The sequence below is a fragment of the Homarus americanus genome, unplaced genomic scaffold, assembly GCF_018991925.1.
Source record: "Homarus americanus isolate GMGI-L3 unplaced genomic scaffold, GMGI_Hamer_2.0 scaffold39155, whole genome shotgun sequence".
Classification (NCBI taxonomy): Eukaryota; Metazoa; Arthropoda; class Malacostraca; order Decapoda; family Nephropidae; genus Homarus; species Homarus americanus.
This window is the reverse complement of record NW_024737042.1, coordinates 3,362,548-3,386,221: the sequence shown is the minus strand read 5'-3', so window position 1 is coordinate 3,386,221 and position 23,674 is coordinate 3,362,548. Positions and strand designations below refer to the sequence as shown.

Genomic DNA, 23,674 nt, shown 5'->3' with positions numbered 1-23,674 from the left:
TTTTAAACCCTACCACCCAGCTCCTTCCCCTCTGCGTCACCGTACACCCCCGTCAGGAGTCTCTTACACCCTTCCTGTCACCTAATACGACACAGGGGCACACACATCCCCATGAAATTTACATGGACAGGACATGGGATTCGAATTCATTTTCTGGGTAGGTTAAATCACACTAAATAAACCCAACCCAAGGAATCACATGAATATTTCACTTGATGAATAAACACCATAACGTTACCTGTGGGAGGTTAGGTATATAAGTTTAATCAGATTAAGTTAGATTAACCTGAGTTTAGACTGGGTTAGGTTAAGTTAGCTTAGGCATGCTTTGGGGTGTTTCATCATTAAGTGAAATATGCTCATTATTCTTTTAAGTGACCTAACAAACAAATGTGTAAAAAGGAGGAAGGAAGTGTAAATGCCCTCAGACGCCATCCCAACAATAATGGACCTTTCATCTGACACCAGTCCTTCATTGACTCATCTACCCCCCCACCACACGCTGACGGTAACTTTTACTTCTAACCTAATATGGGGTCACTGGCTGACTAACCCCTAAGAATCAACAGAAGATTAACCACCTAACCTAACTCTACCTGGGGAGGGTTGTGTAATAATCAGGTGAAGGAAAAAAACCAAGGGTGTTTAATCCTCATGTGATTGACAATGACCTACTACACTTCACCTCCCATGCCTAAAACACGACAAAAATGCGACAACATACCGATTATACTTAAAACCACTTATAAACGAAAACCAGAGAGAGAGAGAGAGAGAGAGTAACCAACACCACATAATAATCTTGTTACAGGGGCCCCCACTAATCGCACCATAACGGGCCAGTGAAGTAGTACAAGTTAGACAGAGAATGTGAACCATATCAGGACGGTGTACGATGACCCTGTGCTGATTAAGACATTATATAACTCTTGAGGACGATGGTTTAACCCCTTGAGCAAGATAACCTACCGAGTATGGTGTTCTATTCATCAAGTCATCGTATTCAGGGGATGAAGTCATTGTACTGGGTGGGTTAAGTCATCGTCCTCAAGGGGTTAAGTCATCGTCCTCAAGAGGTTGTCATCGTCCTCAAGGGGTTGCCATTATCCTCACGGGGTTAAGGCATCGTCCTCACGGGGTTAAGGCGTCGTCCTCAAGGGGTTAAGTCATTGTACTGAGGGGGTTAAGTCATCGTCCTCACGGGGTTCAGGGGAAAACGGAGTATATATGAATGGACAAGAACATAAAACAAGGCCATAGTTACTCTAGGTCACGTTCTACTTCATGTGTGTCACCATAACCACTCGGATATTTCCATTATTTCTTAAGGATCTCGTGCAGATTAAGAACCCAAGCTTATTTCACCCGATGATTAAATACCTTAATGCTAACCTAACATATCCTAGGGCAGTCTAATTTGACCCAACATAAACTAACCTAACTTAATGTAGTCTAACTTAACCTAATGTAGTTTAATATAACCTAACATAAACGCAATCTAAAAACACTAACGTAATTTAACCTAACAAAACCTAACGTAACCTAACCAAAAAAGTAGTCTAACATAACCTAACAAATGCCTTACCTAATCTAACCCCCTTTCCATTCAGCGTCTGGGTGTTTTAAGCTGGGGTGCCTAATTTTCATGAGATCCTTATTTTATTTCAGACAAAATGATCACTGCTTCTGACCGACGATTCGTTCCCAATTACCTGGTTATTTAACCATTTACAAGTAAAACCTCTACAACTATACCTAGCCAACACAACAGCCACTCCCTGAGTTAACGAGCTGAGTGACCCAGTGTCAAGGAATAGTCCCAGAAGACGGTACAAGTCGCCAACTGCACTGGCTAACCATTACCCAGGAACATGATCAGCAAATCAATTAACATCCAGGTCCCCAATTACTGCTGGGTAGACAAGAGGCAAATAGCGTAAAGAAACTTGCCCATACCCGGAGATCGAACCCGGGTCAGTTCGCTTGCGAGGCGAGCATGCTGACCATTACACCACAGGTCGCCATACCTAGCTTATACATACAAACACCATATACCTAACCCAATCTCCGCAACCCACCACAAGCGACACAGCTGATCACAACCACACCACAGGCGACAGACTAACAAGCTGATCACAACATACGGAGCTAAAGTTTCATTAGTAATTACCTGTCGCGAAAACTTTGATGACCTTCCTTAACTCCACCAAACGCACCTTCATTAAGCCGTATTGGAACAGTAAACACAAGGGAATAGTTCAAACCTCACGGCGCAGTACAGTATATTACCTAAGACCACCTGAAGATTAGGACACCATCTTATTTTACCCCTGAAGACTAATCACCCTAATGCTACCTGGGTTAGGTAAGAGGAAGGTTTGAGTAGGGCGGGTTAGGTTAAGTTAGGTTAACTTGGGTTACGTTAGTAAGGTTCAATTCGGTTAGTTAGGGTGGTTAATCTTCAGGTGATAAGCCGGGGTGTCTAATCTTAGTGTAGTTCCTCAATACCACATAAACAAAGGTGTCATCAAGACCTGGGACTCACTTCATAGTTCATGGAAAGAGAGTGTGTGACGAGGGAGGAGGAAGGAATGCAAAAGGGTAGGAGGGGAGGGAGAAGGCTGAGGGTGGGAGGGGCAGAGGTGGTGGTAGGGAGGAAACAGGATTCTTCGTATCACCTTGACCAGGGTGAACCACGCCGGGATACACGAGAGAAGAAACACAGCCGCTATTACTACACTGCCTGAGGCGACCTGTTGCATCTCTCTCCAAACTCACGTCCATATCTCTCTCTCTCTCTCTCTCCATCCCAACTTGCGTCTGTCTCTCCCCTCTGAGCTCAGCCCTCTCTCCACACATACACCACGGATCCTAACACTCCCACAAACACCCATCAAGTAAAACAAAAATAATGAAACCAGCACAGTGACCACTTTAACTGTATATAGAGCAGTGTTAATAGTATACCCACTCTCGCTTACTCGGCCTCTACCACGACCACTGTATACTGAGCATTAATCTCTGTCTCTCTCGTCTCTCACAAATCCATCTTCCTCGGCCTCGTCTACTGAGTTTGGGTCGCACCTGTCCTCACGCCCCGCCATGGCCGCCGGTCTCACATTACCATAGCCAAGTGCCAAGCTGACCTTTAAATGCAAGGCAGTGGTGGTGATGTGTGGTTGATGATAATGTTGGCTGGTGGTGGTGACTGGGTTGTGATGGTGACTGCAGGAAGTTTGGATTTGGGTTAGGTTGAAGGCGCCCGTGATGATATTAACACAAGTCTGATTTCATTCTACCACATCTCCTCAGTACTACACCGTAAATGTGTTTTGTCCTTGTCCTAATAACACACAAGAAGGTAATAATCAGGAAGAGAGTGGCGGAGTATTAGGAGTGGAGGCCTACCCGAGCTGTAATACAATGTAGGTTTACATTCACTTCCTCCTCATACCCATGGCCAGGAAGAACTGGTCTGTAGGCTCGTTAAAGTACCATTGGATCACCTGAACATTAACCACCCTCCAATTTACTTCACTTAAACCCCCCTAAGGTAGTGGATCATCTCAAGATTAGCCCCTCGCTTATTTTTATCCGATGATTAAAAACCCCGACCCTAACCCACCATCAGGTGAAATAAACTAGGGGGAACGAATCTGCAGGTGATCCAGAAAGTTCTTGAGCCACCCTGAATAATCACCCCCGCCCCTCCTCCCCATCTGGAAACTTGTCACTTGAGTCCAACTCGAGGAACACACACTTGGCAGTAAAAGCATTTCAGTCGTAAATGCCGGGGTACAACGAGAGAGAGAGAGAGAGAGAGAGAGAGAGAGAGAGAGAGAGAGAGAATAATTTCCTTGATAGAAGTTAGTGTGTCAAGGGGCCGTCTGGATGAGAATGGGGGCTTGCTAATTTATAGGGTATAAAATATAATAGCTGTGAAGTGGAGGAGGGAGGGGAGATGTGGTGATGATTGAGGGGGGGATAGTTGATGATAGGGGGGGGGGAGGTAGGGGATAGTTAACAGAGGAATGGGTTGGAACAAGGTGGCGAGGATTGGAGAACAAATTGGCGAGGGGTGGAGAGGAACCAGACGTGAAAGATAGGAGAGAAATCAGGGTTAATCTGCCAGGACGTGAGGGGACAACCAACAATTACGGTCATGCTAATTTGGCAATATTTATACTCAAAAAAAGAGAGAGTAAAGAGGGAGGAGGCGAGAGAAGATGATGCTTGAAACTGAGGACATAATTATATACAAAAGATGAAAGGACCTACCTGATGATTAGCCCCCTAGGCGTATTTCATCTGATGATTTAATACCCTAACCCCACCAAGTAGCGTCAAGGTGTTTAATCATCAGGTGGAATAATCTGGGAGCACTAATCATCAGGTGATATAAGCTAGGGGTGCAATCATGAGGTGATCCGAGGGAGGGACAGACCGGGGAGAAGGAAAAGCAGATAGACGAATACACAGACAAGATTATTTATTCAGTAAATCCGCCATGCATATTTATACAGGTTCAATGTGTACATGGAGAGTGTAAATACGACACAAACAAATGGTAAACACTAAGACGAGTACACCAAGGATAACATGTGACAGCTGTTCAATGTTCACTTTTCATTGAGGTTCTTAAAATTTAAAATGTACAGACGGAAGTAATAATGATCAATTAAGAAGGTATTAGCGGGGATACGGAGGACGGCGTAATTCGTTAAATAAATGTAAAAAAAAAAGAAAAAGAAAAAATGAAGTTACTGGACCCCATTGGAAAATAATCATCTACGTGCCCTGTTGGCTGTCTTTGGTCGGATTCCCTTACTGTTTACTATTGTTGTCGGTACATGTGTAGTAAATCGTATAGACAATGTAGGTATAAAGTTTAGCATCGTCTAAACACTTACCAAACCAATTGTAAACATGTATGACGATTTATCTGAATAAGCATTATTTATGAAACATACAGACGGTTTAAGATGACGTGAGGGGGTGTGCCAGAGCTACCAGCCACAACATAAGCCTACTGAGACGCGCGGGATGGGGGGAGGTGTCATTTATCAAGCGAGGAGACAGCCAGCTTACACGACCACCGTTTGTATACCCCTATCAGCTACTTTTGTGAGGTACTTGTGTAGAAATTTCTCAACACAATAAAAGATTTCTGGTATGAGATGATAAACACAAACACACACACCTGGTTATGTGCGTTTGTACTCGAATTTGTTTACATACTGTACACACGCACGCCTGGCAACTCTGTAATCACTGCTACACTCCTTATATTCTGACTTAATCTCAATATTATCTACACACAAGTGAAATAATCTCAGTAATATCTAAGCTGGTCCTTCTGTTTCTCAAATATGTTACCATATTTCAATCTTTTTATACCACTCAGTAGCTACAACGTGAACCATCCGCGATCTCCTACAAGACACGCTACACACGCACTGTACGTCAGCTTCTTGTAGTGGGTGACAACTGGGTCTTCTATGCTTTATAATGATGGTGAGTCGTAGAATAATATACGTCTACCGCCATCGTGACACTTGACAAAATAATCTACATAACTTCCTTGTTCCTATTTAATTAATTAAATTATAAAGCTGCACTTACATTACACATAAGCACATATAATATTGATAATTAAATATATGAACCGGCTAACATATTTCAACTGCTAACAGCTTAATAACCAAAGCAGTCATTTCACTCCAAGATGGTAAAGTTGTGGACAAAATTTCCTGGACATTTGGCAGTGTCTGACATGTAAGTACTAGAGGGCCATTAGGTGAGGGGGGTGGGTGGGTTGAAATTTTAGCGTATTTAATCTTTCTTTTTTTCCATTTTGTGGTTCCGCCACAATCTGTGATGAACCAACCGGCAGCGTTATTAGATATAAACCAATCATACATACAGTATACAGTAGTATATGACCCACAAGTAGATGACACATATTTCCAAGTGTTCAGGGAATTTTGTCCACAACTGTACCTGATCAAACACAACAATGGTTTACTACACGTAAACGTGGTCCTACTTCTTTACATATTTAGGAGTGAGAAGGAGGGGACCCAGTGGTTAGTTTCTGTGGCCACTTTTATGGTGACAGGTGTTTAGTGTCATGCACCTGAATTATCGGAAGTCATCAAAACACTGAGTAGAATCCATCTTAACACAACGACACTGGTAGGAAACTGTGACTGGACAGTAACAGTAATCTTGGCGACACTTCGGGTAGTAATTACGGCATTAAAACTACCATAAATAATATCACTGAACAATGGTGACACATGCAAACATCGTATCAACCAGCTGTAACTGACCCTCGTGACGTGTTACTACAGTTCAGAATTTCCTACACACTATGGGGAGGAAATTCACAAAACGACGGAGCGAGGGCGAGACGACGTCTGTCCGTATACACCAGCCTTCACACACTGACACATTGGCGGCCGCGCCGCGGTGCTGCAGCTGGAGGCCGGTGGTGAGGCGAGCAGCAGCCAGCAGGGTCGGGTGCACATGTACTCGGCCCCCTCTCTCTACCGCGAGCTCTCACACACACACGCTTATCCATTCTCCACGTCAGTGTTTATCATGATCTTCCCTTCACCTTGTTATTTATCAGATTTAAAATGACATATTTTCATTGGGGTTGAGGTTGTTTGATGTCTGGTTGTTGTTGACAACCTCCAGCTAACTGGGTTGGCGGGAGGCAACTGCAAACAACTCCACCTCCTACATTTTTTTCTTGGATGAACAGACAACCTAATATAATATAGGATCACCTGAAGATCCCCTCAGTTTATTTCACCTATAGATTAACCACACTAACACTGTTTGAGGGATGAGGTTAGGTTAGTGTAGGATTGTTTGATTTTCAGGTCAAATAAGCTTGTGATCCTATAAATCTTTAAGACATATGGGTCACCTAAAGTTTAGACCCCAAAAGTTTAATTCACCTGATGATTAAATACCCTAAAGCTACCGTTAGTGTGATTTATCGTTAGGTTAGGTTCGGTTAGGTTAGCACTTCATTAACTTGAGGCTGTGACCTTTAGTGAGGTCGGCCTTCAGCTAACTCCAGTAATATCCCTTATAGTGTTAATAAACTTGGTGCGACCTCCACCAAGGCCACATTTTGTCGCAAGGATAAACTACACCTCGAGCGCTTTAGGATCTCCTGAAGCGTAGGCACCCACCCCAGCTTACTTTATTTGATGATTAAACAAACACCCTAACACTAACCAAACCTAACGCTAACCTAATCTAAACCTAACGCTAACCTAATCTAAACCTAACTTAACATAACCTAATCTAACATACCTAACCTAACTCCCCAGTTAGCGTTAGGGTGTTTACTCAAGGTGAAATAAGCTCAGGAGTCAGGACTAACCCTCAAGTGATCCGCTATTTTATATGAATTACACTATACGATTACCTTTTAAATAAAGAAAATAATATATTGATTATGTTGAACTAACTTTCTTGTGTGTGTGTGTACAAAAGCTGGTGGATTAAGGGGATTCTGAGAACATTTAGATGGACGAACTGCCTGAGGCCATACACTTAACCCCCTCCACGCCAGTTCAACTACCCACTCGAGAATTACACTAACCTACCCCACCTGTGGAAACATTTCAACTTAATGAACCAAAGACGACGTGGATTAATCATCGAAGTGATTATACAGTATACTAAAAATTATAACGAGAAGTTTTTGCTTGCGTATTCCTAACAGTGTAAGTCGATCCCAAGCCTCATTAGAATACGGTGACACATTAAAATCTTTCCGAACTTATTTTTTGTTGATGACTAACCTAGCATACACACTTAAAGACCTTAGTTGCTGAAGCATAGTAATGCATTACAGCAGTGTTATCAACCTCTTTTGATGTCGTCCACCATTAATGAGGATATTTAAAAAGCCATCCACCCCAAGTGGTAATCAATTTTTTGCTAAAAAGAGAAAAGAAAAAAAACAGCAGTTTCAACTGAAATCTTGGCATCAGCCAACTTTCGAGTGCTCCCAGCATAACGGGATCCACATTCAAAATTGTGTTCCTTTTCTTTGATTTGATTAAAACTAAAGCTGAGAAGCCATGCTCACACAGATTATAATGTTGGCATCTGCACGAACATGGTTGTCGCCTGCTCGGCCAACTCCTTGTATTCTGGAATATCCAGCAGTGTAACCCAGAAATACATGGTGTGTGCTAATGTCTTGAAGGCTGCCTTTTGAGCATAATTCGTTCGGAGCTCCAATAGAGCCTCAAAATGGTTAACGTCATCATCAGCAAATGGATTAAGAACCCACATGTTGGAGTTCAGGTGTTCGCTCTCACTCTGGGAAATACACGTTGAAGTTTTTCCGAATCAAGGTAAGGTGACTGACAACCAGGCGGGACATTGGCATCTACAATGTCTCCTCTTCTGCTGCCTGTACCCTGTGTTCCCAGCCACATTCTCTCATAAAGTTATCAAAAGTCGAGAAGTCAAACAAATTGTTCTCTTCTACGTTAGCTCTCCACTTTTGCACCTTCAGTTTGAATCCATTTATTTTTCCCACTGCTGTGAAAATATCCCGACCTTTGCCTTGGAGACTCGTGTTGAGTTTGTTCAAATTATCAAAAACTGAGGCGATGTATGACAAATTTGCCAGCCAAAAGTTATCCTGACGTGTAACTGCCATGGGGTTTGGTTCCTCTGTGAAGAAAACACACAACTGTTCTTTCGGCACTCAGTTCAGAACCTCCCCACGGGATAACCACCACGCCTGGGCATGAAGGAGCAGCTTGGTGAAGTTGGCTTCCATATCTATGCACAACTCGCCGAACATTCTGAGCTTTTTTCTATGGGTCCGGATACAATTCACCGTTCTGACGATGCCATCGAGGAGCTCAAAATCATTCTTCTCACTGGCTGTTTCAGTCCCTTTCAGTCGCACAGTGAATTGAAACCCAGTTGAGTGATACACCTTGGATTTTCGCAGCAACACCCTTAATTGCTCCAACCATTGCCCTGGCACCATCTGTAGTGACGGATTTGGATTTAGACCACTCAATGTCCTCTTCAGTCATAAAATAATTCAGTTTCTGGAAAAATTTCTCCTCTGCTGTTCTAGCCTTCAATTGGAGGAGCACAACTAGTGTTCGACTTTGGTTTTAGACTCTAAATCTGGAAAGCGACAGTGCACAATCAACTGCACTTCCCCCTCCCACATGTTGAGTTTCGTCCGGCTGAATGCCGAACAAAGATGCTTGGCACAGTTTATTTTTATCAAGCTGCTCTTTGTTTCCATAGAAACGATGCAGGCGAAACACGCATTCACACGTGTCACCATCCTTTTAAATCTTGTCCACCCCTCCATCCACCCCAAACCAAATAGTCCACCCACGTTGAATAGCACTGCATTACAGTATTGTATCAACAATAAACGCGCTTAAAGACTTTAGTAATGTTGAAGCGCAGTAATGCATTATAACATCAACAACATACGTGCTTAAAGACCATAGTTGTGTAAGTGCAGTAATATATTATACGATCATCTCGACAAATCATACAGCAAAATTATGCTACGTAGAACAAGACATATTCTAACGTAGTTTCTTTCCATGCAATAATTACAAAAAGTCAAAACAGTCATTCCCCAGACCCCCTGATAACCTCACATCAACACAGGCTCTCAGATGGGTATCGTAAATGGCGGATTCCGGCAAACTCACTCTCGCGCGGAAATGCCTCCTCTCCCTCCCTCCACACTCAGTGGAAAATAGTGTAATTACGTTTCTTTTAACCCGCGAGGAGATGGGGGGGGGTGTGAGGAAGGAGGAGGAAGCGGGAGAAAGTGTGCAAGGGAAGAGGAGGAGAGCGTGTAAGGGTGAAGGAGATGTGTTGAAGGAGGGAGGAGAAAGTGGTGTGAGGGAGGAGGATGAATGGGCGTAAGGGAGGAGGAATTGTGACTGAGAGAAATGGGCGAATGGAGGTGGTGGTTTGAGGGAGGAGGAGGTGGTGGGCGTGTAAGGGAAGGGGGTGGTGGGCGTGTAAGGGAAGGGGGTGGTGGGCGTGTAAGGGAAGGGGGTGGTGTGGGAAAGGGGTGGTGGGTGTGTAAGGGAAGGGGGTGGTGGGTGTGTGAAGGGAAGGGTGGTGGGGGGGGGGGGACCGCGAGCTGATGTGGTGAGGGTTACGATTTAAGCCTAACCCCCTGGGAACACCGCTACTCTAACCTAAACCTAACCTAATCGTTTAAAATACTAATAATTATTCTCATATGACGATTTTCAATGCTTATCTATCTATCTAATCTATCTAAGTCACCTCCTGGGCAGGGTTGAAGGCCTCCACGTAATCTCTACTAGTGAGAGTGACACACTTAGAGACGGGGGTATACCACACCTTATCACACAACACAGACAAAATGGAACAAACCGTGACTCCGTGAGACTGAACAAGATATCGTAGACAGACAGATTAACAATGCACACAGATAGTACAGGTGTATAAATAATGTGCATAGACAGTGCAAATACACACTGTAACTAGACAGTGCAGGTATACAATGTACTCACTCGATACAAAAACTATCTTCTCAATTCTTGTGCGAACCAAAATATCATCAGGAACGATGGTTTTTGATAAAGACCCACAGGGCATATCTCGCATTGGTAGTAAAACAGGATTGTTCAGTGTGAAATTCACCGGACCTCTCCTGAAAGATACTTTTTTCTTGTTACCGAGTGTACACTAACTTTAAAAAGTATCTTTACGGAGGCGTATGGTGAATTTAAAAATGATCATCGCGACTACTATTGCTTCGGTGGGGTTGTCAAAATCTTTCGTTTCACACAAAATCGTAAAGATACTTTTTGGAGCGAGTACACAGTGCAGGTATAAAAACAATGGTAACTAAGCTATTAGACCAAGGATATCCCAACAAAACTACCATATACTTATTTCCAACCTCCTCGGGTTCAAATGCATTTGCTTTTAAATGAGAAATTGTCATATACTCTGCATTTGCCCCTCCAGTTAAAACATAAAACATTTGCATTTGATTTTTAAAATACAAAATTTCAAATTAGCTTCTCTTGGTAATATCAATACCTCATAAAGTCAATGAACAACTGTCTGTAACTTGTGTCACCCATAACCGAGACATTATCTCAGGTCACACCTCGCCTCGTCCCTGCCCATATATAAGGGCCGTCTGGATCTGCTTAATTGCATTTGAATCTGTATTTTCATTTTATCAATAGGCAGAAGCTTGCATTTGAACCCAAGCCTAATTTCCAGTAAGGTCCTTGACACAAGCAGAGCCAACACATATATATATCTGATCAAGTTATACCAAGTGATGAGAGGAATCACATATGACACAAGGTCAACACAGGGTACTAGACGTGACAGAACAAGGTCAAGGTGGATGATGAAGGGTAAGTATACACAACACAGATTATAATCGTGCCGCACAGTACAGTAAGTAGGTTAATGATAAGGTTTAAGTGGTTTCAAGGACGGAAACGTGTAATAGTAATAAAGACTGAAAAGTGGACAAAGGAAAGTGATGTGGAAATACAAGTCAAAGATAATAATAATAATAATAATAATAATAATAATAATAATAATAATAATAATAATAATAATAAAAGCACGTTAAGAGGTGTCTCGCTAGAACACCACCACATGGACGTGCACAAAATAGCCGCGAATAAACGTTAGCGAGGGAGGTAAGGCAGATGCAGGTCTCGTTGAGGGGTCTATTCTATTCAATGAACAGTGATAGGTTACGTAACGTTAGTGTATAGTACTGTGAAGCATTTAATTCATCCCTTGTAATCAATTCCAGTCTACTTTAGTGATTTTAGGTTTACAGTATTTGTTATACGATTACTTTTTCTATTAATTTAGTATTAATTCATATTGTTTCATCATATTTATTATGAAATAATGGCAATCTATCGTTCCGACGGCAAATCTGAGTCAATTAAATTTAAATTTGGTTGACTATACGCATGTTTTATGTTTTAATAATTGCATGGAGTCAGAATTCAAACACCCCAAATAAGTATATTAAAAGTTGCTTTTCATTCATGTTTAGACCATCTTAGGAAGTTAGTACAATACACTGACTGAATTTTTAAACTTTTTTTCCTAGCTAATATTGTGACTTTTCAGTGAATTTTTCTGTGGATTTTTCCCTGGCCAAAACAATGACTTATTTCCGTTTTTGGATCACCCGAAGAAACTCCTCCGGTAGCGCTAGGTAGGAGGAGGGGGGGGGGGATTCTACAGTGGAGCGGGTAGGGGATTTATAGATTGCCTACGAAGGGGCTAGTTTATTGGGCACCCCCTTACATCCTGTGCGAGGTGAAGCGCAGAAGCGTTTACAGTGCCCATCGGGGAAGCATGCGGAGTTCATGCTTGCCTTTATGACTTCACAAAAGCTTTTGATTTGCCGTCACAATATTGCGATACAGTATCCAATGTAATCACCATCGCGTAAATTTTTATCCTGAGTTATCAGTATTGTGTAAATTTATATTTTGTATCTTCTGGTATCTAAAAAAAAGTAATAATAATATTTTGCATTTTTTTACATTATAGGTATAAAATTGGTACAGTACAGGGAGGGGAATTCTTGGGGTGGAGCGGGGTGAGATGGAGATTCTTTAGGAGACCCCCAAGATTACAGTATACTTTTTTTTTCTGGACACAAAACAATATGCCCAACTTCACTTCTTTTAGATCTCCGGGATTCGATGGTCAAACCACTTACACAATGACGAAAATTTCTAAAAAAAAAAAAAATGTACCACTTGTCACATTATTAAAGGATAATGGGAAGGTGAACAGGTTTATCAAGACGAGGCCAGTACGTATTATTTATGACTTGGCCGAGGCAGCGTACGTGCCTGAGTAAACATTGAAACCTAATTACGTAACACCATCACGGGCTGAGCAATGTGCTTGTTGAGAATCATTTAACACAAAAGAAACACAAATAAATGGTTAATAATTATTAATACACAATGCGTCTTAATTTACAAAGATTTACTGAGAAAATATCCCATCTGGTAGCAAACGTCTTCCGGGTGATACACTTTTCAGTATTAGTTAACATTAATTGTTATTTGATCTCATCAACAGTACACCATGATGCCTGATATTAATTTCATTTGTAAATAATTGAATGAGAAACGCCTATTTTCTCACTGCGAATGTTTTACTTATAACTGGTATTTGAATTTAAGTGTTGGGAGGTGAGAGAAAAACTACTGATATGAAATGGCAGGAAAAACAAAAGAAAGGTGATACAGGAATAACATCAAAACAAGACACATTATTGATTGTTTGAATGAGCAATAGCGAGTAGCTGAGGAAAGTGGGAGGCAGTGCAGCCGGCGGGGTCACGTGACACTTGTTTACGATTCAAAATGTCGGTTACGTCGCCTAAGACGGATTTCCCCCGTCCTGGAAATGTAAGAGAGTATATAACTACTCGTTACATGAAACAAATAATTCTACCCGTGTGCCAAGTTCACCCATCGCTACCATGTGTGCTTTTGTCTGCGACCAACAACACAACACTGGAGACAGCCTCCCCACCATCGTATCCAGACTTAAAGTTCCCCTATCATTCCTCTACGTGGGGGCACACCCCCATTATACTTAAACTTATGTACACCATCCCTGACCTGCTTATATGCAGTTCTTCAAGGCCTTAGCTTAGTCTACACTTGAGTAGGTGGAGGGGACGGTGTTCCATCTGGTACTCTCATGAATGACAAACAATTGTTTAACCCAGTCTACCACAACCTTGTAGATACAAGACTGATACCATCCTCATTGAACACATCTTTCTATCTCACATCCAAGTCACGTTCACTCCCATCTTCACAAAACTGTGTCGAGATCCACATAATACATTTCAATTGCAGTAATTTAAATTGTTTAACGACTGTTACTCTTTCTCTGCTGTTAGTAATGGTGTCGAGTTTTATAAGTGTTTTTTTTTCTAGTCCCCATAATGGCGTTCTGTACAATGTGCGAACCGTCAAAACTAAGACGCTGACCACTAACTCATATCCTGTTCACTTCTCCACAAAAGGAATGGACAATTAATACTGAAATACGATGTGATAAAATGACACACCGATCCTAGGTAGTGTTCGAGTACAAAATTTTGTATAACCAAAAATTCCTCCACCAACCTTTTTTTCTGGATTATTATAACACAAAACAAGTTTCCCTTCCACACAACCACTTGGGTAACCTAGGAGGTTAAACAATCTGCTTAAGTATTGTGTATGTGTCTTCAGTTGTCTCGTTGAAGCTATAATGTTATTACTGTACAGTAGTGCGCTTCAACAAGTGAAGTCTTTAAGCACGTAACAAACTTAAGAAATTACACTGGTCCATTAAATATTAAAATCACAGGAGATAAAAATCAGTTTTATCATCTCCCAGGAAAGACGTGAAAATTAATGCCCCCCCCCCCCCTCGTTCCTTGTACGGAAGTTGAGGACAAGAGGAAGTGTGTCTACTTGTTGTTCAATCCTCCATACCGCAGTACTTTCCTCTTACGTCTTGTACCATTCTTAGATCACCAGAAGATTAGTCTTCTCTATACTTATTTCACCTGATTACACACCTAACGCTACCAGGCTAGGTTAGCTTAAGGGTAATTAATTTTCAGGTAATATAACCTGGGGTTTGATCAGGTTAGCGTAAGAGTGGTTAATCACCAGGTGAAATAAGCTGGGGGTGGGCTAATCTTCGGGTGATCCCAACTTTCTCTTAATGTCATGTGCTACTTTCACCAACCAAACTTCCCTCACCCCTCCTTCTTGACAGTGGTTTCCTTTGATCTAAGCAACATATAATGTAGAAATGGAATGAAGATGCAAATTTAAAAGTATACAGGTACATGGAATTAAAATAAGGGGTCACCTAAAGATTCGTCCCCAGCTTATTTCACCTGATGATAAAACAACCTATGCTAACCAATCATAACCACCGATGCATATTTTACCTTAAGATTAACCACCCTTACGTAAACCGAACATCATTCAGGTAGCGTTAGGTTGGTTAATAAAGTAAACTGGGGGGTGGGGCTTAATTCAGGTGATCGAAAATTTCCATTACAACAACTCGACAGAACTTCACAACCCTTGGCGGTGTCTGCTCTAACCTTGACTTGCGTACCCTACGACGTCGAATACAATGACTCCACCTTTTGACCCCAGTGAATATTTATATAAGATAATTTGCAGCAATTTATACTTGATTAGCTTTCTTTCTTTCTTTCTTTCAAACTTATGAGACTGAAATATTTCGCTCTATGCATGTGTGTACTGTGCGAGGGAGTGATTACGCCACGTGCGTTATTTGTCAGCCAGAGCTCTTAGGAAAGAGTACCAAGTGTATTCGTGCGTAAAACTTAAACTAAATTACTAGATGTGTGTGTGTGTGTGTGTGTGTGTGTGTGTGTGTGTAATGGATACGCGCAAAACATCAGAGACATCCATACAAAAACAGCGAAAGGAGAACGTATGAACACCACTATTAGCAGCTGGTCCAGTAACAGGTAATGAGGATGAGGTCATCTGGTACACCCGCACTCACCCCACCCCACCCCACCCCGCCCCGCCCCGCCTCACCAAGAAGTTCAGATACACCTTAAATACACCAATGGCAAACTTTCACTGTTTTCTATTTTCGGCCGCCATGTTTGGTGTATAAAACAAGCAAACAGATACACGAGCATTTGATAAAGTTTACCCTGGCCGCCGCTGCCGCCACTCTCACCAGTCTACATAAGGTTCGAAGGGGCGGCACTGTGCCACACACCCGCCCCCTCAGATGCAATTGTACTAGGCCAGTGCACGAGTACCTGGAGAGTACACGAGTACCTGGAGATTGTACAGGTACCTGAAGAGTGTACAGGTACTAGGAGTGCAAGAGTACCTAGGGAATAAACAGGTAGCCTATCTGGAGTGGTAGGAGAGTGTAAGAATACCTGGAGAGTGCACGGGAACCTATGAACGTGTGGGTATCTGGCTAGTGCTCGGGTACAAGGGCAGTACGTGTGTACCAACCAGGTGAGTGCATGGGTACCTGGGGAGTGCGTGTGTACCTGGCCAATAGTGCGCGGGCACTTGGCCAGTCCACATGCACTTGATCAGAATGCATGCACCCGTCCGACACACACACACACACACACTAGCGAGAGCCAAATCCGGTGCGAGAGTCCCCTAAACAGTGATCAAGGGCAAGTGACCGACCACACCAGGGCTGATGGGAAGTGACTGAATAATAATGTGGGAAGTAATGACACTAGGGGCTGGCAATGCATTATTACCCTCTCCCACTCCCCATCCCCAGCTTATTTCACCTAATATTGGCTCCAGCAGCTTTTACCTGAAGATTCACCACCCAGCTTATTTCAACTGAATATTTGTTCACCCACATCCCCTTGTTTTACCAGAAAACTAAACCACCCTAATGCTACTAGTGAGAAGAGGGTTAGTTAGGTTATAAGCATAAGATCGGGTTATATTAGAATAGGTAAGATAAGGTTATGTTAGCATTCAGGTGAAATATGCTTGAGGTAAATCTTCATGGGAAATAAACTAGGGGAAAATAAGCATATGGAGGAGGGGCAAATATTCAGGTGTAATAAGCTGGGAGCTTGGAGGTGAGTCTACAGAAAGCACGAGACAAAATTTGACCAATACAGTACAGTCAGATACCAGCGAGCTAACTGATAATGACGTAAAAATGAGCAATAATCTGTACAGACATTTTACATCAGTTTTTACATCAGAGAATTTAAACATGATACTCGAGGCACCGACTACAGAGATAGTGAAGAAAATAGATTAAGCGAGGTTCCGATGAGATATTTGCCAGTGTTAAAGAAATGTAAAGAAGAACTTATTATGCCCTTTGCAAACTTGTTTAACATGTCACTTAAAACATGTGTCGAACCAAAATCCTGGAGGATAGCGTATGTGATACCAATTTTCAAGAAGGGGAATAGATTACTATCCTCTAACTACCGAATCATTTTAACATCAATTGTAGGTAAACTGCTAGAAGCAATATTTCAAACTATTCGAAATCACCACGAGAAACAAGTTGATCAATGATTTCCAGCATGACTTCACAAGTGAGCATTTATGTCTGACAAATTTATTATCATTCTTTTCAACAGTTTTTGAATCAGTGGACGACAGACACAATTACTGTATTATGTGATTTACCTTGACTTTAACAAAGCCTTTGACAGTCCTCCATGAAAGACTAGTACGTAAAGTGGAGGCTCATGGAATTGGAGGAGATATTCTAAATTGGATAAGGGTGTGTTTACAGGACAGGAAAAAGAGAGAAAACATTGATGGCAGTAAATCCATTTGAGGCAACATCACTAGTGAAGTACCCCAAGGCTCATTACTTGGACCATTACTATACTGTACATAAAAGACATATATATAGGTGTAGGCAGCAACACAAGTAAATTTGCTGATGACACTGTAATGCGGCATGTAATTAAATCTGACAAAGACTCTGCAAAACTACAGGAAGATCTAAACAAATTTTCCACATGGTCTGTAAAATGGCAGATGAAATTTAATGTGGAAAAATGTAAAGTGCTTAGCCTAGGAGGTGTAAATAGAGAAACCTGATATCAGATGAACAATGATGTTTTAGAGAAATCTGACTGAGAAAGATATAGGAGCAATGATAAGTAGGAATTTTAAACCAAGTTAACAATGTGTATTTGCTCAAAACAAGGCTAACAAAGTACTGTACTTGGGTTCATACAAAGGAGTGTTAGTTACAAGACTAGCGAGGTTATCCTAAAACTATATCTTGCGCTTGTGAAACCTCACCTGGATTACCCAGTTTGGTTCTGGTACAGAATGGATATCGAATCCCTAGAAGGCATTCAGCGGAGGATGACAAGACTAGGAGCCTTGAGTATAGAGACAGATTAAAGCATCTGAATTTGCTCTCCCTTGAGGGATGTAGAGTGAGGGGCAAAAAGATTGAGGTGTATAAATGGATGTCAGGGTTAAACAAAGGTGATATAACAAAGATACTTAAATTATCCAACCATGAGCGAACTCGTAGCAATGGTTTTAATTAGACAAATTTAGATTTAGGCATGGGTAGCTTCAAATATAGGTTGGGCGGACATATAAGCGATAGGGGTAAGGTGTAAACGGGGCTGCCGAGTGTGGGTCAATATGCCTGCTGCAGTTTCCTCCATTCTTGTGTTCTTAAAATAAGCTGGGAGGGGGTAGCAAATTTTCAGGTAATCCATGTTTAATATTATTTAAGATTGTCATGTTTACAATACCTCCCTATATACTGTACACCCACCTCTCATTTTACGCGGGGGTTACGTTCTTGAAAATCACAGCTTAATTCAAAAACGCGTAAATTAAACATAATTTTCCCATAAGAATACAAGTAAATGGCACAGTTTAGGGGAACCATCATATACCGTACAGGGTACGAGCAGTGCTCTCACTGAAACCAAGCACACGGCCAACCTCCGACACACGCTCTCCTCTCTGAAGGCGGGTAATCACATTTAATTTCATATCGATTGCGATTGTTTTTCGTGCTTTTTTAGCTTTAGGCGCCCCAGAGGAGGCAGATGGACATCTTCCAGACATGCTCAATGGGGAAAACAGCATTTAACACTAATAATGTACGGTATGTGATAAACACACAAAATGCAAATGAAAGCATTGAGAAAAAGTAGTGCGGCAAATTCAAACTGTTTTGAGCGCGTTATTTAAAAAATGGGTTGTGCGTAAATTAGCTTTTGGTATTAATTGAACAATCGCGTTATTCTGCATTTACGCGGTCAATTGAACCCGTGGAGGTCTGCGTAAAAAGAGAAACGCGTAAATGAAATAACAGAACATATGGGATTAATTGAAATAGAGACTGGGCCGACTCCCAAACTCCACTTTTTCCGACAAAATACGTACATTGTAGTAAAAATAACATCTTAATTTTATGATGGTATGCACACACAATTAATATTTAAGAGAAATATCAATAATATTAGGTTTTTTAACACTTACATTAGTAGAAAAGATGGCTGGGCACACGGGGATGGGGGGTTGGTTCCGAGGCAGAGGGCAGATTACTGGCCCTCACCTGTATCACTTGTATCACCTGTATCACTATCCACCACAGAGGCTTGCAGGGCCTCTTTGTCAAACCCCTCAAAGTCCATATCCTCACTATCACTGACTTGGGCCAGCTGTGGTGGATGGCGGGTGAAGAACTCGGTAATGTTTCGATGGCTGGGCAACCTGCCCGTGCCGCTTCCCGCGTAAATGATGAAATTACCGCTTAATTAAAACATTTCATTCTGGCAAGGCACCACGTACATGACCAAACTCGTAAACAAAAACCACGTAAATCCAGACTATACTGTAAATTTATTCCTCCTTCAACATGTGTAACTTGCTAATAACTGCATCCAGACAGTCACTTATCATTAGTACTGTTCAGGTACCGTACTACTGTATGTGTTTATTGCCAGGAAGTTCAACACCTTAATCTACCAGACAACTTAATAATAATGAGAATAATTCCTCGAGAATAAAGGGATTAATATTGTACTATAAATAAGAGCAAAAGTAACTTAGTATGTACAGTAGTATGAGCACTTAATGACTTTCAATATTTGTTTATATAATTATAAATCTACTTCATATTAAGATGTGTAATATAAAGAAAACTAGAGTACAGTATTTACAACATCGCATACACTGCTGGATGTATAAATTATAGCTTGAATTATCAGAGTGGAATTACCTGAAGATTTGCCCCTCTGCTTATTTCACTGACCTAACCTAACTTACCCAGTGGTGTAGTGCTAAAAAAAGAAGTGAGGGAACGCATTTTGAAAGTGTTACTCAGATGGTGGGGGCACTGGCGAGCGCAGCAAGCCCATACAACCGGGGGTCCTGACTGATTTTGGGGGATCAAAAGAGTGGTTGGTGGTGGGTGGCCATTAACATTGGGGACAATATCATTTATATCAATGCCTAACTGACCCTCGCATAGGTCCAATCAATCTATGTTCCAATTTTGGTAACAAGTGGTCCCATTGTGTCGGAGGAGTTTGATGACAGACAGATAAGCTGAACTTTCCGGCTCCCTATATCCTACTGTACTATACACACGGGCGACATTTTTACACCCAGTTTCGATACCAAACCCTGCTAACGCAGGACTTGATAATGGTGATGTGTAGCTTATCATGATTCCACAGTCTCAAAGCAATACAATTTATTAAATACAATATAAAAAAATATTCTATTTAGGCTCACCTTGAACTTTTGCAGTCTTGGAGAAATTTTTAACAGAATTTCCAAACTGGGTCCTCAGTGAGATCCTTGAACTTGGCTATTTTTGTTTGTGTATCAGTTGCTGAACGATGACATCTAAGTCATTTGTGTACGTAGTCGTCTGGTTTCCAGGTTGGAATCGGAGGACCGTGAAGTTTAATAAACATGAGATTGCTCACACGGTTGATTAACAGTGTAGACTTCATTTCCGTCACGATAAGGTTCATGCTGCTAAAGCCTCGTTCGCATTCAAAGAGCTGCAGGGGATTACTTTTGAACATCCGATTAAAGGCTTCAGGTCTGGCGGAATATGTCGCCCACCGTTGTCTAGAAAGTCTCTGTATGCTGTGATTGTTTTTGAAAATGGCAATCTAAAATGTTTGCACAGGGACTCCATTTCATTTTCTCCAAATCCTGGATTTATCTCAGCTGGCTACTTATCGACTTCTAAGATACCCAGCTCAGAAATTATGTTTGGAATGGAGTCAGAAGTTGCTGGTCGTGACTTTGTTGATTCGTGGGAAGAAGTTTAAGTGAATAACCGTCGTTTCATATTGTTTATGATACTGGTTAAAAACTAACAATGATTGATTGAAACAATCTTGTTGTTATCTGTCAGTGCCACTGATGCAAACTTCATTTGCTTAATGGCATTTACTGCTTCTAGGACTTTTTTACCCTTGCGTTCCTTCATTGCTTCTAAAAATCGTATGCTGCAACGAATTAACTCGTCTGCATAAACTATAGTAATATCCCTTTTCTGTAAGGACTCAGAAAGAAGAGATAATTCAAATAATATATCGTACATAAGAGCCAGATCAAGGAGAAACTGTTTTGATGAAATGCGTTTATGAAGCCCCCTGAAGGTACACTGGTCAACTTTTGATCGATTTTTATCAGTGCCACTGCCAACATGCTCAAAATGATAACACAGAGATGCATAGTCATTCCAAACTGTTGAAACTGTTCTGAAGGAGCTTGAAATCCATCTAGTTCCTAACACCCTTCCAATTTTTTTCATCTGTTCATCAAGCTTCACTGAACGCTGTTGAATTTCTCTTTGGTTCTTAGATTGACTGTATAAAGAGTACAGTTTATCCATAAATGAATGAACATGATTAACACCATGTACTTCAGAAATTGTATCTGTTACTGACAATTCCAAGTGATGATTTAAGCAATGCCATACTATAATATTAGGGTACTTCTACAACAGTCGTTAAGACACACCCGAGTTTTTCTCTAACATTACACTGGCACCATCACTGGTAAAAGCAACAAGATTGTCCTGAAGAAAATCACGACCAAACCCATGCTCAGCAAGACAAGTAAGTAAGTGTTCGCTTATTGTTTTTGCTGTTGTATCAGGTAATTCTAGCAAATCCAGGAAAATAAAATGTGGATCATCTGACTAGTTCGTTTCACATTTCAAATAGACTATCAAAATAGTTTTGCTACTAAGAGTGGTGGACTCATCTTAGAATGGCTATTTTTCCTTTTATTTCAAGGACACGTTTACTGACTCTTGGTCTCATTTCTTGTGCAACACGGTCAATTATATTTGTAGCAGTAAATCGTGAACGCAATTCTTGTGGAATGTCTGTGTCATTTAATTCTTGCAATTGCAACAAATCAAAATGGTCAGTATATGGTTTATCATTTTTGGCTATATAATACAGTATGCCGTCCTAAATATTTTGCAGGTAGCCTCTACTTTAGATTTATTTAAACGGTCCACAATAGTTTCAACTTGTTGTACCCTTGCACTCTTAAGAATTTTAACGGCACTGATGTGTGACTGCGACTTTGAATGAAGCAAACATTTTTTCTCAAGGATGATAGTTGGACTGATCTTGTGCTGCCATCGAAAGAAAATGAAACTGAACTCCATTCTTTGGAAACACTAGCACCTTCTGATTTAAATGGGCCTAGACTTGTCACACTAGAGCATGCTGCACATCCGATTTTTCCGGATTCAATCACAAGCCACGGGTAAGCCTTTTTCTTATCTTCCCACATCTCAGTAGTCCAAATTTCAGGCCATGCAGACTTAATTGTATGTTGTCTTGGCAGTGTCACTTCACTGGAATATGACACACCACTAGAAGTAGCAGCTTGTGGAATTACTTTTCCACACTCAATATCTCTTGTGGAATCACTTGCACAAGTTGCACTTTCTTTTGTGTTCTATTACTTTTTTTAAATGATTGTATGGACGCTTGTTTTCATTTTTCACTCATTTTTGAGGGTACAATGTTTGATTAAATAAAGATTTTTGACAATTTTGGGTAAACCACCAAAGCCTACATCACTCACATTGAGCTATGGTTCTCAGAATGCCACGATGTAATTTCACCAGTTCTGTCAACACATACAAAGGTAACAGTGGCGGCTCGTGAAAAATAAAATGGAGGGACTGCAAGCCTCACACCGAGTCCCCACCAAACAATAAGCATGGAAAGCAGAATAAAGTATTTGCCTCGTCACAGCCACAGAGCCATTCACATTTCTGATAAACACTGATGTTAAACTGGCGTGTATATTCTTTGTTCCTGCTTGTACTGTTCTGAAATTCCATGCTTATTGTATGGTGGGGACTCGGTGTGAGGCTTGCAGTCCCTCCATTTTATTTTTCACGAGCCGCCACTGAAAGGTACAATAATATCTTCTAGACTTCCACCAGTGTCAAGACAAGTGCGTGTGTTTTCTAGGTGACTTGGTGAGCAACTAAACTGGCATTCCTACTCAGCACTGCAGGTCTGCAGCAGTGTCAGCACATTGCACTGAACAATGCTGAGTATGCCAGATTTTTCGGAATGCACATTATTTTAAATATTTACAAATATTTCTGCTGCTTATTAAGAGAATATATTATACCAACTAATTAGAATAAATTAACTTAAAAATATATAAAGCAGACAAACTAAAATAAGACAACCTATTTATTTTTTTTACCAGATTTAAGGTATTTGGCAACCGAGAACACTAATGTCCAAGTGAGGGGAGCGGCCGCCGGCCTGTAAGAAATGGAAGGGAGTTGCTATTATTTTTGTGAGTCTTTTATAATTAAGGAATGCGACGATCCCGCAAAATCACAATGCCTTAAAGTTTATAGGCTAGCATTACCTCAGTTGAAGCAAAAAGAATTGAAACAGTTAATGATTCTTTCTCATATTTCTTTTAGGGGTGGAAATAAAAAATTTCATTACATTAGAGAATTGTATGTTTTGGATTTATTTGAAATAGTGAGGGAACGCCGTTCACACGTTCCCACAGCACTACACCAC

General features: G+C 41.2%; 1 protein-coding gene across 4 annotated transcripts in view; it reads right to left on the bottom strand.

The window, feature by feature from the left end:
- The window catches only part of LOC121872590 (protein Aster-B-like), a 175,322-nt gene that overhangs the window by 49,723 nt on the left and 101,925 nt on the right, over positions 1-23,674 (bottom strand). The window lies entirely within an intron of this gene.